Genomic DNA, 17,875 nt, shown 5'->3' on the forward strand with positions numbered 1-17,875 from the left:
ATTAAGTTGATCTTTCTCTACACCTATTGCTGGCTTACTGGCTTGTCACACTGGCAAATTGGTAAGGTCACACCCAGAGTTGATGTTCCCAGTTACATCTTTCTAATTCTATCAGTTCACCAAAGGTGTAGGACACCTTAATAGTTATTTTTGGTAAAGATATTAAAAGGATTGCCCTTTCATTTTCATCAATGGTCAAACTTAAGTTCAAAGCTTTTTCCTGGGGAGGCAATGGCCAAGTGGTATTATCGCTAGGCTATTAAGCCAGAAATTTAGTTCATCTTCAGAGGGCCAGGGTTCAAATCTCACCATGGCAGATGGTGGAATTTGAAATCAATAAAGATATGTTAAATTAAGAATCTACTGATAACCATGAAACCATTGTCAATTGTTGGAAAAACCCATCTGGTTCACTAATGTCCTTTAGGGAAGGAAATCTGCTGTCCTTACCTGGTCTGGCCTACATGTGACTCCAGAGCCACACAAATGTGATTGACCCTCAACTGTCCTCAGGAAACTAGGGATAGGCAATAAATGCTGGCCAGCCAGTGACACCCATGTCCCACAGGTGAATAAAAAAAAAACACCCTAGCTAGGTCTGTAACATTGCATTCCTTCTTTCCTACTCTATGTATGGTATGCTTTGTCTGTATGGCATGCAAGAAACACTAGTTTTCATTGTATACTAATACGCCTGACAATAAGAAAGACTGTTGAACAGTAAAGCTTCTTTTATTGAACACTCTTTTTTTCCATTAAGTGCTGTACAATTACGGCTGAGACCTCGCCCAAAATATTGGTGCAATTCTCTCACACTTTCACACTCATTCGGCACTTAGAATTTTTTCAGTCGGATTGGATCTCTCTCCACAGATGCTGCCAGACCTGCTGAGTTTTTCCAGCTAATACAATTCAGCAAAGTCCTCCGCATTTGCTTATTATTTGTAGATTTAGACAAACACTGGCCTCAAGTTATTTAAAGAAAAATGTCTAAAATAATTTCTTGTAATTAGAAAGTTGACTCGTATAAGCCAGTACTAGTTGAAGTCTTACAGAAGGAGAAATTTAGCAAAAGGAGTACCCCCTGGAGTCTGTTTTGGCATTTATTTAGGTCAAATTCAATCTGCATCTCAACTCCATTTATCCATTTAATTCCATATCCTGCCATGCTCTTGTGTGCCAATAATCTATCAATCTCAATTTTGAAATTTTCAGGCTTTTTTTGGGACAGAGCAAGAGAATTCCAGATTTTCATTTCCCATTTTGTGAAGAAGTATTTCCTGACCATTACCTCAAAGGCCAAAGTTTTCCAGCCCTTCCCACTGGTGGTAACTTCCAGTCCTGCCAATGGCAATTCCTGTGGCGTGCTCCACAGTGGCAGAGGGTGCAAAATCCCACTGCCAGCCAATGACAGGCCACCTCCACTGCTGAAAAGGATGCCATCAAATCTATAAAGTCAATAGAATCCCTACGTACAGGAGAAGGCCATTCAGCCCATCGAGTCTGCATCAACCATAATCCCACACAGACCCTATTCCCGTAATACCCTGCTAATCCCCCTGACGTTAGGTTCAATTTAGCACGGCCATACATCTTTGGACTGTGAGAGGAAACCCGAGGACTCAAAGGGAACCCTTGCAGGCATGGGGAAGAAGTGCAAACCTCACGCAGACAGTGACCCGAGGCCGGAATTGAAACTGGGTCCCTGGCGCTGTAAAGCAGCAGTGCTAACCACTGTGCCACCATGCAGCCATGGATGGGGAGAGGTGGGGGGGGGGGGGTGTGGTCAGAAAACCTGGCCCTGAATTTAAGGGTACGCCCAACTGTTCTGAACTTACCCCACCAAGGGGGAGCGTCTTCTTTGCAAATGTTGATCAACTGATCTGCTTCAGGTCACCATTTGCGCCCCACATCCTTGTGTACAGGCAACAGATGGATAAGTGCCAAAATATTTTCAATATTTCCAGTACAAATGCAAAAATTTCAGTAAAGCTCTCTGGCTGACTGAGTTATCTAGTGTGTGGTTATGTGGAGATATTTTTTCCAACAAGAAATTCTTAAATGTGAAGAACAATTAAGCTGAAACTACAGGGGTTTCAGCTTCCCATCACTTCTTTGTGAGTTCTGAAATTGCATTTTACATGAGACAGCTTTCATATGGAAATTATGCACTTAAGAGCTCTAGAATTCATCACAAACCAGTGCCATCTTTGATTATGTCAACATTATTTTGTCTTCTTAGGCTGTTGTGTTACCAGCACCCAGATTCACAATCAGTATAAACTTTAGAAAAAAATAGGATGTCCTTTAAATCATCACAAATGACTGCTCGATTTAAATATTTCTGTACTTAGCACTTAGCTATACTAAAGGTGCGCATTAAGTTTATTTATTAGTGTCACAAGAAGACTCACATTAACACTGCAATGAAGTTAGTGTGAAAATCCCCTTGTCACCCTGTTTGGGTACACTGAGGGAGAATTTAGCACCTAACCAGTATGTATTTCGGACTGTGGGATGAAACTGGAGCACCCGGAGGAAACCCACGCAGACACAGGGAGAACGTGCAGACTCCACACAGACAGTGACCCAATCGGGAATTGAATGCAGGTCCTTGGCACTGTGAGGCAGCAGTGCTGACCATTGTGCCACTGTGCAATTTAGATTGCAAGCTCAGCTATTTATATTAAAAAAATCTCCACGTTTCACTGAGAGTAAATTTGCATTGTAAATCCAGGCTTCAGTCTGGTCAGATTCCAGGGTGAAATGGATTGAGACTCTCAGATTGCCCCAACTTTTACACACACCGTGTCTGCGTATTCCTTTTAATGTTCAGTGATGGTGTGTAGCGGGGAATTGTATTTTGGTGGCTGGATTACTTTAGAAAGATCTAAAAGGCAACTTTGATAAGTAAACACTTGCAAAGGTAAATGAAACTCAGTCTTCAAAGCGTTATATATTCTTATTTTTAAAACTGGTTTTATTAAAAAGTAGAAAATACAAAATGAAAAACATACAATAGACAGACAAACAAAAACTTCGGCAAAAGAGGAAATCCAAGACAAGCTCCATGTCAGAACAGCACCCCTGAGTTTTCTCCACAGGTCTCCATTTTCGTACCAGAAGCTTGGTCAATTAAACAGTTTGGTTATCTCAATTATCTCAAAATACACCAAGTAATTAATTTACAGCGTTTAATTTAATGATATCAATATATTTATGATGATTTTGATGCCCCAATTATAATCTAACACTTTTCTGTCAGTTGCCTCTCCATTTTATGGAAGTTCTGTCCCAAAAACGGCTTCTTATGATTCAACTTTTCTCTAACCAGTTTAAACTAGTTCCAACACAAATGTGGGCACCTTTATCATTTGGCATTATTCACCGGTGTGGATGTGCATGGGTAATTTACTTTGTTGCATAATTTGTGCCTGGCTTGTGCTGGGATCGTTCATGAATACAATTCACTAGTGACATTTCTTGAGTTGGTTTTAGTGGTAAAATTAGAATTACAATATCGCCTTTTCCAACTCAAAAAGCTTGGGTAAGCTTTCTCTTAGCATTAATTGCACAGATTCAACGAACTAACATTAATTACATTAATTCACGTTAAATAAATAAAACATCTTTCATTTTACTGGCATGTTATAATTCATTTCTTAGTGACATTATTAATATGTTACTTAAATGTTTTGTGGTTTAATTCGCAAACCACATATTAAAACATTAGCTGCTAATTATCCTCATGTTGGGCATTTAGAATTAATCAGAATTCTCAACTATATGATGTAAAAGATGAAAGGTTTCACATCAGCCACCTGTAATACAGTCTTGCCTGCTTTTCACAATGAAAAGCAAAATCAATCAATTGTATAATGGATAGCCAATTCACTAACACCATTTCATGCCACTATAGGAAGCAGAAGGGAGATAAAATGCATTTGAGTTAATGTTAATTTATTAGTCACAAGTAAGATTTACATTAACACTGCAATGAAGTTAATGTGGAATTCTCATAGTTGCCCCAGTCCGGCACCTGTTCAGTTCAATGCACTTAACCAGCACGTCTTTCAGACTGTGGGAGGAAACTGGAGCACCCAGAGGAAACCCACGCAGACGTGGGGCAAATGTGCAAACTCCACACAGACAATGACCAAAGCCGGGAATTGAACCCAAGTCCCTGGTGCTGCGAAGAAGAATTACTAACCACTGTGCTATCATTGACACATTGTGGGCTTGTAGCAAATCGGCAGCTGATTACTCATAGCGCCGGTTTTTACTTTTCATTGACCATTAAAAAGGTATTCAATTTCAAGCCTGGTAAAAGGAGTTAGAATCCCTACTGTGCAGAGGAAGGCCATTTGGCCCATCAAGCCTACACTGATCACACTCCCTACCCCTGTAGCCCCACATATTTACCCTGCTAGTACCCTTGATACTAAGTGTCTATTTAGCTTGGCCAAACAACCCAACCCACACATCTTTTTACTGTGGGAGGAAACCTGAGCACCTGGAGAGAACCAACACAAATACAGGGAAAATGCGCACACTCCACACAGACAGTGACCCAAGCTGGGATTCGAACAAAGATCCGTGGCGCTGTGAGTCAGCAGTGTTAACCACTTTGCCACCATGCCACCCCTTAGACAAGGGCCCAATTTTGGCAGAGTCATAGCAACTCTGAAGCCATTTAAAAAGGTCAGGCAGAGCCCAATTAGGGTTTCTTGCCCCTTTTCCCAGCACCCCCTAATTTTCAATGGTGTGGGGATAAGGGGGCAGGGAGCAAGCCAGTACCCTGCACACCTAACCTGGCATGGGTTGGCACATGAGTCGGTATGGAAATGGCTTGCAAATTGGGTAAGGGCGTGAAGGATGAGGATTAGAGGGCCCAAAGTGTGGCAACGCAGCTGAAAGGAAGTCCCAGAGAGCAGAGGGGAGTCTTTTAACCTACCCACCTTGGCACTGGACCATCCCCACTGCCACCTCTACTCTACATCTTGAAAGGCTGTGGACCCAACTTTATCCGTCATACACCACTCGAGAGCAAGATCATGCCATGTGGGGAGCCTTTCTAGTGAAAATCTGAGCTTTGGAAACAAATCTCCAAAAAGGGTTTCAGCTGTCATTTTGAGAACTTCCATGGAAAGTAGACTGCACACAATAAAAAATTCCAATTCAGACTATCCCATTTCACCCTCTTACACAGAGTAACTTCATTCCAAAATTCAGTGCAGCATCAAATCTGGCACAGCAGCAATAAACTCTCCCTCAATATCAGTAAATGAAGGAGATAGTTATCAGCTTCAGGAAGCGTACTGGAGGATATGCCCCTGTCTCCATCAATGGGGATGAAGTAGAAATGGTAGAAAGTTTCTTGGTGTCCACTTACAACCTGTCCTGGTCCCCCCATGCCAGTGCTGTGGTTAAGAAAGCCCACCAATGCCTCTACTTTCTCAGGAGACCAAGGAAATTTGGCATGTCCGCTAAGACTGTCATCAATTTTCACTGGTGCACCATAAAAAGCATTCTTTCTGGTTGTATCACAGCTTAGTCTGGCTCCTGCTCTGCCCAAGACCGCAATAAACTACAAAGGGTCATGAACGTAGCCCAATCCATCATGCAAGCCAGCCTCTCATCGATTGACTCCATCTACACTTCCCACTGTCTTGGAAAAGCAGCCTGCATAATTAAGGACCCTATGCACCCTGGACATTCTCTTTTCTTATTTTTAATATTGGTAAAAAGGTACAAAAGTCTAAGATTGCATTCCATCCGACTCAAGAACAGCTTCTTCCGTGCTGCCATCAGTTTTGAATGGACTTACCTTATAATAAGCTGTTCTTTCTCTGCACCCTAGCTATGACTATAACACTATATTCTACACCCTTTCCTTTCCTTATCTCCTATGTACTCTATAAATGGAATGTTTTGTCTGTATGGTGAGCAAGAAACAATGCTTCTCACTATACCCCAATACATATGACAATAATAAATCAAATCAAATCAAAACCCCTGGTTCACAACGCGGCTGTGAGGTTTCTTAGAATCCTTATGCTCTTCTTAGGCTCTATTGACATTAATTTGAATTTTATGTTGTGACATGAGTGTACCTTTATGAAATTTTTTTTTAAATCATGATTTCTGCAGCTGTTATAGCTTCAGTGTTTTCTTACCTCACAGCTTCATCAGTTGTTACTAGCTTGACTGGAGATGTTACTTCAGTAGCTTATATGGAGGTTATTTTTGTTTACCCTAGAGTTGTTTTCTTTTGGCCCTGCATTGTAGGAAGAAGGTCAAGCGTTCTGCTCGAGTTTCTTTTCTTGTGAGGGAATTCAATGTTTTTTTCTGCTTTTGGCTAGCAGCAATGTTTTAGTTTAGAAGGTAGCGGACATCAGACTGAAAGCAGTGTCTCTCTCTGTCTCCCTCCCTAGTTTTAGGAAAATCTGCTGTTTAGCTGAAAGCCTTTGTGGAGTAGAAAATTTGCTGTTGGTAGCTTGACCAGAGACTATCCCTGGTCTGGGAAGCTGTTCTGACTTCAAACTATTCTGAGTCTATCCAGAGAACTGCAAACTTCATCCAAATGCCTCAAGTCCAGTGTCACATGAGCATTGTTTTGTGCTGTGTTTTAAGCCAGTGAACATCGTCTTTTGTCTGTGGGGTTGGATTGATTGGAACACATCTGATATGGTTGTTAAGGGTTAGGCATTATAGTGCGCATTCTGATTCTTGTATGTAATTGATAGGAGTTCTTACTAATTTTCTTACTATACATGTTAGCTCTATTAGTAAGTAAATTTTGTTTGATAAAAGCACCCTTGTGATTGATTTGAATCATACCTGAAGTGAAGCATCTCACAGATACAAAACTTATGATTCAGGCGGGCTTTGGAGTTTCTGACCTGAACCATAACAATGTGCTCACCATGCTGTCTCTAAACAACTTTATCGTTTTGAGAGATGGTTCAGTGCAAACAAGTGTCCTGGCGTGTATGAAGCTCTGAGCATGAGACTGAGGGCTCCAGGCAGGCAGACAATGTGCAAGGTGAATAAGACGTTACTTTGCTGAAACTCCAATCAGTAACTGCACTATGAATGTATCCTTGTAATTTGGGATTCTTTACTTATCCCTCTTCCTTCTCCACCTTCATTCTGTAAAATGATACTTTTTACAGATTGAATCATTGAAATGTGCTGCAAAAGTCTGATTGTACATTGCCAGACCATTGTTGTGACGATACTGTGTCTTTAAGAAATGTATTTTAATCATGTTTCTCTGCAGGATGTTTCAAGCAGGCTCTAACATTTTCTTGGTACTGTGTTGTCTGTGACCAGCATCCTTTACTGCTGCTGAGGCAGTAATAATTGACATTGGCCCAGCTCTGACGAAGGGTCATAGAATCACAGAATCTACAGTCCAGACGGAGGCCATTCGGCCCCTCAAGCCTGCACCAACAACAATCCCACCCTGTTCCTAATCTGTTATCATACATATTTGCTCTCCTAGTCCCCCTGACGTTAAGGGGCAATTTATCATGGCCAATCAACCTAGCCCACCCATCTTTGGGCTGTGGGAGGAAACAGGAGCACCCAGAAGAAATGCACACAGAGACGAGAAAAAATGCAAACTCTACACAGGCAGGCACCCAAGGCCGGAATTGAACCGGGTCCCTGATGCTGTGAGGCAGCAGTGCTAATCGTTGTGCCAGCAGGGCACAGTAGCACAGTGGTTAGCACTGCTGCCTCACAGCTCCAGGGATCCGGGTTCGATTCTTGGCTTGGGTCACTGTCTGTGGAATCTACATGTTTGCCCCATGTCTGTGTGTGTTTCCCCCGGGCGCTCTGGATTCCCCCCACCGTCTGAAAGATGTGCTGGTTAGGTGCATTGACCCAAACAGGTGCCGGAATGTGGCGACTGGGGGAAATTTCACAGTAACTTAATTGCAGTGTTAATGTAAGCCTACTTGTGAGTAATGAATAAACTTTAACCTTTAAAACGTCAGCATGCTGCCCGGGCCACCCAGACTCAAAGCATTAGCTCCAATCTCTCTCCATAGTTTCTATCAGACCTGCTGAGATTTTCCAGCAGTTACTGTTTTTGTTTCCAGTAACAGCAGTATTTTGCTTTTATGATTGATACAGCGCTGGTTTTAATCTGGATGAATGCCATGTTCTGTGATTATAATGGTCCCTTAGGATTCCAGATGATTTGGGGATGATTGAAAGGTATGTCTTTCCCTCTCTCTCTCTCCAGAGGTGTGGTGGAAGTTCCAGGACTGGGAAGCCTCAGAGATTTAGAACATAGAACATAGAACATTATAGCGCAGTACAGGCCCTTCGGCCCTCGATGTTGCGTCGAGAGGTGGAACCAATCTAATGACCCTCTAACCTAAACTATTCCAATGTTATCCATATGCCTATCCACTGACCATTTGAACGCCCTTAAAGTTGGCGAGTCCACAACTGTTGCAGACAGGGCATTCCAAGCCCTTACTACCCTCTGAGTAAAGAACCTACCTCTGACATCCATCCTATAATTACCACCTCTTAATTTAAAGCAATGTCCCCTCGTGTTAGCCATCACCATTCGAGGTAAAAGGCTCTCACTGTCCACCCTATCTAATCCTTTGATCATCTTGTATGCCTCAATTAGGTCACCTCGTAACCTTCTTCTCGCTAACGAAAATAACCTCAAGTCCCTCAGCCTTTCCTCATAAGATCTTCCCACCATACCAGGCAACATCCTGGTAAACCTCCTCTGCACCCTTTCCAATCTTTCTTATAATGCGGCGACCAGAACTGTACGCAATACTCCAAGTGCAGCTGCACCAGAGTTTTGTACAGTTGCAACATGACCTCACGGCTCCGGAATTCAATCCCTCTACCAATAAAAGCTAACACACCGTACGCCTTCTCAACAACCTTATCAACTTGGGTGCCAACTTCCAGGGAGCTATGCACATGTACACCAAGATCTCTCTGCTCATCGACACTACTAAGAGTCCTTCCATTAGCCCTATATTCTGTACTTCTGTTACTCTTACCAAAGTGAATCATCTCACACTTTTCCATATTAAACTCCATTTGCCACCTCTCAGCCCAGCTCAGCAGCTTATCTATGTCCCTCTGCAAACTGTAACATCCATCCTCACTGTCTACAACTCCTCCAACTTTGGTGTCGTCAGCAAATTTACTAATCCATCCTTCTACACCCTCATCTAGGTCATTTATAAAAATGACAAACAGCAGAGGCCCCAAAACAGATCTTTGAGGTACACCACTTGTAACTGAACTCCAGGTTGAATATTTCCCATCAACCACCACCCTCTGTCTTCTTTCAGCTAGCCAATTCCTGATCCAAACTGCTAAATCACCCTCAATCCCATGCATCTGCATTTTCTGCAGTCGCCTATCATGGGGAACCTTATCAAACGCTTTGCTAAAATCCATATACACCACGTCAACTGCCTTACCCTTATTCACCTCTTTGGTCACCTTTTCAAAAAACTTGATAAGGTTTGTGAGGCACAACCTACCCTTCACAAAACTGTGTTGACTATCCCTAATCAATTTATTTCCCTCTAGATGATTATAAATCCTATCCCTTATAATTCTTTCCAAAACTTTGCTCACAACAGAAGTAAGGCTCACCTGTCTATAATTCCCAGGATGGTCTCTACTCCCCTTCTTGAACAAGGGGGCAACATTTGCTATCCTTTAATCCAACATTCAAAGGGCCAATTCACAGCAAGTGTTAAAAAGCTGCAAATCCAGCATCACGTAAGCATACTGGTTTCTGTGCCAAATTTGAAGAAAAGAGTATACCTGTGGGATAGCTAGCTGTTAGAAGCATACCATGTTATGTTTAAGTTTTGTAATTGGTAAAATATATGCTAGTTCTTTTCATTATATTTTAACTATGTTCTTATGTAAACTTTGTTTGATAAAAGGTCCCTAGTGGGTCACTTGAACTATACCTGGAGTGAAACACCCTTAGGCTCATCCGTGCCAAGATCAAGTGTTAAAACCTCGGTCCTGACAGTGTCTGCGGAGAGAATAGGCCCAATGTTTTGAGTCTAGATGACCCTTCATTGGAACTCTGACGAAGGACCATCTAGACTCGAAACATCGGCTCTATTCTCTCTCTATAGCTGAAATGTTCCATTGTGTTTGTTTTTTTTGATGGATGTAAGAAATTCCAATAATTGCATACAAACCTTTCTTCCTTTCTATTGTGCAGATTTGCTAGACAACCCAAGAGATCTGGTTTAATTCACAGCTAACTTTGTGGATTGCCAGGTGAGTCAGATATCAGAGGTGTAAGTATGTTATTACTAAGTAGTGCGGAATGCTAGATGGGCTGCCAGTATACAGCCCAAGCCAATTGAACAAAAGTGCAAAACTGCAGTTTATCTTCATAAAATGAGGGCCTCCTGACAGCCACAATTCCAATCACAGGAGCTGAAATCTTTCCCAATAAAACTTACAGAAGCTGAAAATAAAACTGCTTGTTTATCTTTCCAGATCCCCAGTCATTTTGTTAACAAAAAGCTGTTGTTTCTTTCCCTCCTACTCACTGAGAAAATCAAACTTACTGATAGAAGATTCTTCAACAAGCCTTATGACTTAATGGGTTGCCTGACTTCTCCAGTTATTGTTAAGATGCTAAAGGTGGCCAGATTTAGAACTAGAATGGTGTGGAGCTAGACTTGGCCAAACCTAAACGTTATTCATAGTTGGAATTACAAGTAACTTATTATAAGACATGCATTGCCCTATAACATGAACTACCTGGTGGCACCGTGGCACAATGGTTAGCACTGCTGCCTCAGAGCGCCAGGGACTGGGGTTTGATTCCTGGCTGGGGTCACTGTCTGCGTAGAGTTTGCACATTGTCCCCATGTTGGTGTAGGTTTCCTCCAGGTGCTCCGGTTTACTCCTATAGTCCAAAAGGCATGCTGGATAGGTGCAAAGGCCATGTTAAATTCTCTCTCCGTGTACCCGGACAGGCGCCAGGGCGGTGACTAGGGGATTTTCACAGTAGCTTCATTGCAGTGTTAATATAAGCCTACTGGTGAAACTAATAAATGAACTTAAATTACTGGCATATTTCCAGCTGACCTCATTGCATCAACACCATCACATCAAAGATGTAGGGTGCAAGGGATATTATAAGAACCCAACTGTGCATCAAAAGAAGGTATCTTAGGTAAAACCTTGTTTTCTTAGTTGCTTTCATTCTTGGTTCTTGCACATAAATCTCCACAAACCAGTGGCAGTTGGAGGTGATCTCGGAGGAAAGAGAGCTGTCACATGCTGACTGGAATACATTGAATGAAATTGAATGAAAGATAGCAGCAGGCAAAGAATCCTGTCAGATTTTGTGATTACCTTGAGAATTCAAGAAGTGGAAATTATGATAGGCGAAAAATCACAGATAAAGTTGAGGAGTTCTGTATAAATCTAAAAGTTAGGATTAACTACCAGAGTTCCAAGCTATTCTGTCTTTCGAGGAGTTTTGTTGTTACGTCTGCAGTGAGTTTATAGCGATTATATCACTGTCAGAATACTGGTTTATTTATTAATTGTTTGGTGAATCTATTTCATATTTTATATGTTAAGCCAGGTTTATTGCAAGTTTCTACTCACAGCTGAAGATTGAATAGGCATTTGATGGTCTAGTCCCTGATAGCCATTTCTACTGCCAGAAAGATAACTGGGCTAAACTTAGTGAGGCGGTCCCCATGCAGTGAGAGGGATGGACTATGAAATGGGAACATTGGTGAGGCCATATCTGTCTACTACTTTGTTCTCCTGGAGGGATACACTAGTATTGAAAGCAGTTCAGAGAAGGTTCACGCGGCTAATTCCAGGGATGAAGTGATTGTCTAATTTGGAAAGGTTGAGCAAGTTGGCCCTACATTCATTGGCATTTAGAAGAATGAGAGGTGATCTTATTGAAACATAAGATACTGAGAGGGTAGATGTTGAGAGAATGATTTTCCTCACTGGAGGATGGGGGGATTAACAAGGGGCACAGTTTAAAAATGAGGGGTCTCCCATTTAACATAAGGGGTGGGATGTCTTCTCTCAGAATGTCATTAATGCTTGGCATTTCCTTCCAGTGAGTGTGGTGAAGTATTGAAGGCATATTTTTATTCTACCACAAAGTCAGGCATTAGGTTAAGTTTATTTATTTATTGTCACAAGTAGGCTTACATTAACACTGCAATGAAGTTACCGTGAAAATCCCTAAGTTGCCATACTCTGGCACCTGTTCAGGTACACTGAGGGGAAATGTAGCATGGTCAATGCACCTAACCAGCATGCCATTCGGGTTGTGGGAAGAAACCGGGGCACCCGGGGGGAACCCACGTTGGCAGAGGGAGAATGTACAGTCTCCATACAGACAGTGACCCAAGCCAGGAATCGAACCAGGGTACTTGGTGCTGTGAAGCAGCAGTGCTAACCACGTTGCTGCTGTTTATGGGGGTTCTGGCAGGGAAGTCAACTTAAGGTAGCAATATAATCAGCCATGATCTTATTGAATGGCAGTGCAGGCTCAATGAGTGAAATGGCCCAAAATGGCTCCTATTTCTTCTGATCCGATGATCTTTCTTTCTTTGATTGGAAAAGCATTGAAAGAAGGCTGATGCCGGAGTTGAGGGGGTTGAGCTATGAGGAGAGGCTGAATAAACTAGGCTTGTACTCGTTGGAGTTTAGAAGAATGAGGGGAGATCTCATTGAGACGTATAAGATGATGAATGGGACGGATAGGATAGAGGTGGAGAGACTCTTCCCGCTCAGAAAGGATAGTAGGACTAGGGGGCACAGCCTCAAGATAAAGGGGGGGCGGTTTAGAACGGAGTTGAGGAGGAACTTCTTCACTCAAAGGGTGGTGAATCTCTGGAATTCTCTGCCCGTTGAAGTGGTGGAGGCTGCCTCGCTAAATATTTTTAAGACGCGGGTTGATGGGTTCTTGATAAGAGAGGGGATTAAGGGTTATGGGGAGAGGGCGGGAATGTGGAACTGAGACACGACAGATCAGCCATGATCTTATTGAATGGCGGGGCAGGCTCGAAGGGCTAGATGGCCTACTCCTGCTCCTATTTCTTACGTTCTTATGTTCTTAAATCAAAATCACCAGATGTCTCAAAGCACTTTGCCGCCAATGAAATCCTTTTGAAGTGCAGTCATGTAATGTAGCTGTTAATTTGAGCAGAGCGACCTCGCACAAGCAAACACATAATAATGACTGATTAATCTATTTTGGTGATGTTGATTGAGGCTAAAATGTAAACCAAGTCATTGGGGATATATCCCCCCCGATCTTCTTTGAAATAGTATCATGGGGTGGGATTTTCACTGTCTCCTCATTTCCCCCCTCAACCACACTGCACTTTCCTCCACCCACAACCAGACCACCTCGCACCCCCCCCCACCCCCCGCCACCACAGCATGTTTTCCAGTGGCAGAGTTGGCACACCATTGGCCAGTGACACGAGGCAGAAATCTACCACCTCGCCTGCCATGGAATGGGAGCGGGCGAGGGGCGGATAACAGAAATGTCCACTGACCATGGGCAGGAACTTCCGTCGCGCTCGAGCAAGGCTGTAAAATCTCACCCAGGATCTTTTGGTTTGCTGTCAATGAGATTTTGTGTGGAATGCCCCCCACAGCTGACCAGGAGATCCTGCAGGCAGGAAAATTCCAGCTATGATATTTTTGACATCTGCTTTTTTCTGTAATTCGTTTTATGGGATGTGGATGTCACTGGCTAGCCAGCATTTGTTAATCCCTAGTTGCCTTTCTGAAGGTGGTGGGTGACCCACACCGCTGCAGTCTATGTGGAGTCGGTACACCCACAGTGTTGTTCAGGAGAGGATTCCAGGATTTTGACCCAGCGACTGTGAAGGAACAATAATATATCTCCCAGTCAAAATGGTGAGTGACTTGGACAAGGTGGTGCTGTAGGTATCTGCTGCGCTTGTCCTCCTAGATGGTAGTGGTTGTAGGTTTGGAAGGTGCTGCCTAAGGAGCCTTGGTGATTTCCCGGAGTGCATCTTGTAGATGATACACATTGCTGCTACTGAGTGTCAGTGTTGGAGGGACTGAATGATGGATAGGAATCAAATGGGCTGTTGTCCTGGATGGTGTTGAGCTTCTTGAGTGTTGTTGGAGCTGCACTCATCCATGTAAGTTGAAAGTATTCCATTGCACTCCTTGTAGACAGGGAGTTAGACAGTGAGTTACTTGCCACAGGATTCCTTGCCTTTGACCTACTCTGGCAGCCACAGTATGAATATGTCTCGACCAATTCAGTTTATGGTCAATGGTAACCCCCCCCACTTCCCACTCAAGATGTTGATAGTGGTGTTTCACTGATAGTAATGCAATGAATTTCAAGGCACAAAGCTCAGATCTTTTCTTGTTGGAAATGGTGACTGACTCGTATTTTTGTGGTGCAAGCATTACTCACCATTTCTCAGCCAAAGACTGGATATAATACAGATCTTACTGCATTTGGACAAGGACTGCTTCATTATCTGAGTAGTCGCTGATCATTGCGCAGTCATAGAGTCATAGAGCTTTACAGCATGGAAACAGGTTTTTTAGCCCAACTTTTCCAATTTGCCCCTTTGTTTATAACCACTAAGCTAGCCCCAATTTCCTGTGTTTGGCCCATATCCCTCTATACCCATCTTACCCATGTAACTGTCCAAATGTTTTTTAAAAGACAAAATTGTACCCGCCTCTACTACTACCTCTGGCAGCTTGTTCCAGACACTCACCAGCCTCTGTGTGAAAACATTGCTCCTCTGGACGCTTTTGCTCTCACCTTAAACCTATCCCCTCTAGTTTTAGACTCCCCTACCTTTGGGAAAAGATATTGACTATCTATCTGATCTATGCCCCTCATTATTTTATAGACCTCTATAAGATCATCCCTCAGCCTCCTACACTCCAGAGAAAAATGTCCCAGTCTATCCAGCCTCTCCTTATAACTCAATATCACGAGTCATCCAGGGTTCCCTACTTCTACCAGCCTTACCCTTCTTTGAGGAATGTCCTTACCCTGAACACTGGTTAATACATTTTTGAAAACCTCCCACTTATCAGATGTCCCTTTGCCTTCCCACAGACTCTCCCAATTAACTTTAGAAAGTTCCTTCCTGATACCATCAAAATTGACCTTGCCTCAATTTAGAATTTTAACTTTTGGGCCAGACCTATCATTCTCCATAGCTATCTTAACACAAATGGAATTATGGTCACTGGTTCCAATGTGATCCCTCATGAACACTTCTGTCACTTGCCCTTCCTTATTTCCCAAAAGGAGGTCAAGTTTTGCCCCCTCTCTAGTCGGGCCATCCGCATACTGAATGAAAAATTCCTCCCAAATACTCAACAAATTTCCCAGTCAATATTGGGAAAGTTAAAATCCCTTACTATTACCACCCTATTTTTCTCGGACCTATCTGTAATCGATTTTTGTATTTGTTCCTCAATTTTTCATTGACTATTTAGGGGCCTATAGTACAATCTTATGAAAGTGAATTGCCCCTTCTTACACCTCAAGTCTACCCATATAGAGTCAGTGGGCGAACCCTCAGATATATCCCCTCTCAGTACTTCCATGATGTTTTCCCTAATCAGTCATCTGCAAACTTAACCGCTTTTGATCTTTGACGGAAGAAATGCAATTAATTAAGCAGCTGACGATGGTTAGACCTAAGGCACTATTCTGAGGAGCTCCCGCAGTGACATCTTGGGACTGATACCCATCTTTCTTTGTGCCAAGCATGACTCCAACCAGCAGAGAGTTTTCCCAATTCCCATTACCTCCAGTTTTGCTGGGGCTCCTTGACGCCACACTCGGCCAAGTGCTAGCTTTGCTGTCCAGGGCAGTCACTCTCACCTCACCTCTGGAATTCAGCTCTTTTTCTCATGCTTGAACCAAGGCTGTAAAGACATCAGGAGCTGAGTGGCCCTGGCAGAACCCAAACTGAGCATCAGTGAGTAGGTTATTGCTAAGTAAGTGACAGCACAGTTGATGACCCCTTCCATCACTTTACTGATGATCGGGATTAGACTGATGGGGCAGTAATTGGTTGGGCTGGATTTGTCCTGTTTCTTGTGTATAGGTCATACATAGGCAATTTTCCAAATTGCCAGGTAGATGCCAGTGTTGTAACTGTACTGGAACAACTTGACTGGGGGTGTAGCAATTTCTGAATCAACGGTCTGCGGGACTATTGCTGGAATGTTGTTAGGGGCAATTCCCTTTGCAGTATTCAGTGCCTACAGCCATTTCTTGACATCAAGTGGAATGAATAAAATTGGCTGAAGACCGACATCTGTGATACTGGGGACCCCCGGAGGAGACTGAGATGGGCTATCTATTGGGCACTTCTGGCTGAAGATTGTTGTGAATGTTTCAGCCTTATCTTTTGCAATATTTGTGCTGAGTTCCTCCATCACTGGGCAATAGTGGTGGCACAGTGGTTAGCACTGCTGCCCCACAGCACCAGAGACCCAGGTTCGGTTCCCAGCTTGGGTCACTGTCTGTGCGGAGTCTGCACATTTTCCCTGTGTCTGCATGGGTTTCCTCCAGACGCTCCGGTTTCCACCCACAGCCTGATAGACGTGCTGGTTAAGTGCGTTAGCCATGCTAAATTCTTCCTCAATGTATCCAAACAGGCACTAGAGCATGGCGACTAGGAGATTTTCACAGTAACTTCATTGCAGTGTTAATGTAAGTCTACTTGTGACACTAATAAATAAACAAACATCGTGGATGGGGATAGTTGTGGAGCCACCTCCTCCAATGAGTTGTTCATGACTGGATGGGGCAGACTGCAAATCTGAATCATTGACTGTGGAATTGCTTAACTGTCTATTGTTTGTTAGAACAAAGAACAAAAACAGCCTGGGAAACAGGCCCTTCGGCCCAACGAGCCCGTGCTGCCATCTCAACATCACCAGTCCCCCTCTCCACCCATGACCCTTGTCTAATGTTTTATGGCCATCCACATTGAGGGAAACTGATTTAGGGACAATTTATTACTGCCAATCAGCCTAACAGCACATCTTTGGGGTGTGGGAGGAAACCGGAGCACCCAGAGAAAACCCACGCAAGCACGGGGAGAATGCGCAAACTCCCACAGACACCGGCCCAAATCCATGTGTCTGCACAGCAGTCGGTGATAGCCACTGAGCTGTCGTCTTGCCCAGTATCTGGTCCAGTTTAGGCACACACTAACGACATGAAGCACTAGGCCAATCTCGAACAACCAAGAGCAGCCCCAGTACGACCCATCGCGTGTATGCCCCTCGTTGGACACAAGGCGGACCGACTTAAAACCTGTGAATGAAAAGGAAAAAAAAAGTAGCCTTACGTTGTATCTTCACCAGGGGACACTTAATTTTTTGGTATACCTGGTATTGCTCCTGACAAGCCCCTTCTGCACTCTTCACTGAACCAGTGATACCTGGTTTGGTGGTGGTGGAAGAATGGCAGATATGCCAAAGTTATAGATTGTGGTTGAGTACAATTCTCCTCCTGCTGATGGCTCACAGTACTCATGGGTGTCCAGCCTTTAGTTGCGAGCTCCGCTAATAGTCTATCCTATTTAGCACAGTGGTTCATTCCATGCCACAGGAGAGGGGGCCTCAATTTATCACCACATCCCAAAACCTACGACAGCCAAGAGTGCAGCACTCCCTTTGTGGCAGCCTTGGCTTTAGGTCTCATGGGATTTAAACCCTCGGCGTGGTTCAAATGGAAGGAACCTATTAGCAAAGTTACAGTCCAGACACAAGACACTAAATTGCTGTTTGTAATTTTTCAGTTCGTTGGGAAAATAGCTTTAGA

The sequence above is a fragment of the Carcharhinus amblyrhynchos genome, chromosome 6, assembly GCF_965287045.1.
Source record: "Carcharhinus amblyrhynchos chromosome 6, sCarAmb.v2.hapA, whole genome shotgun sequence".
Classification (NCBI taxonomy): Eukaryota; Metazoa; Chordata; class Chondrichthyes; order Carcharhiniformes; family Carcharhinidae; genus Carcharhinus; species Carcharhinus amblyrhynchos.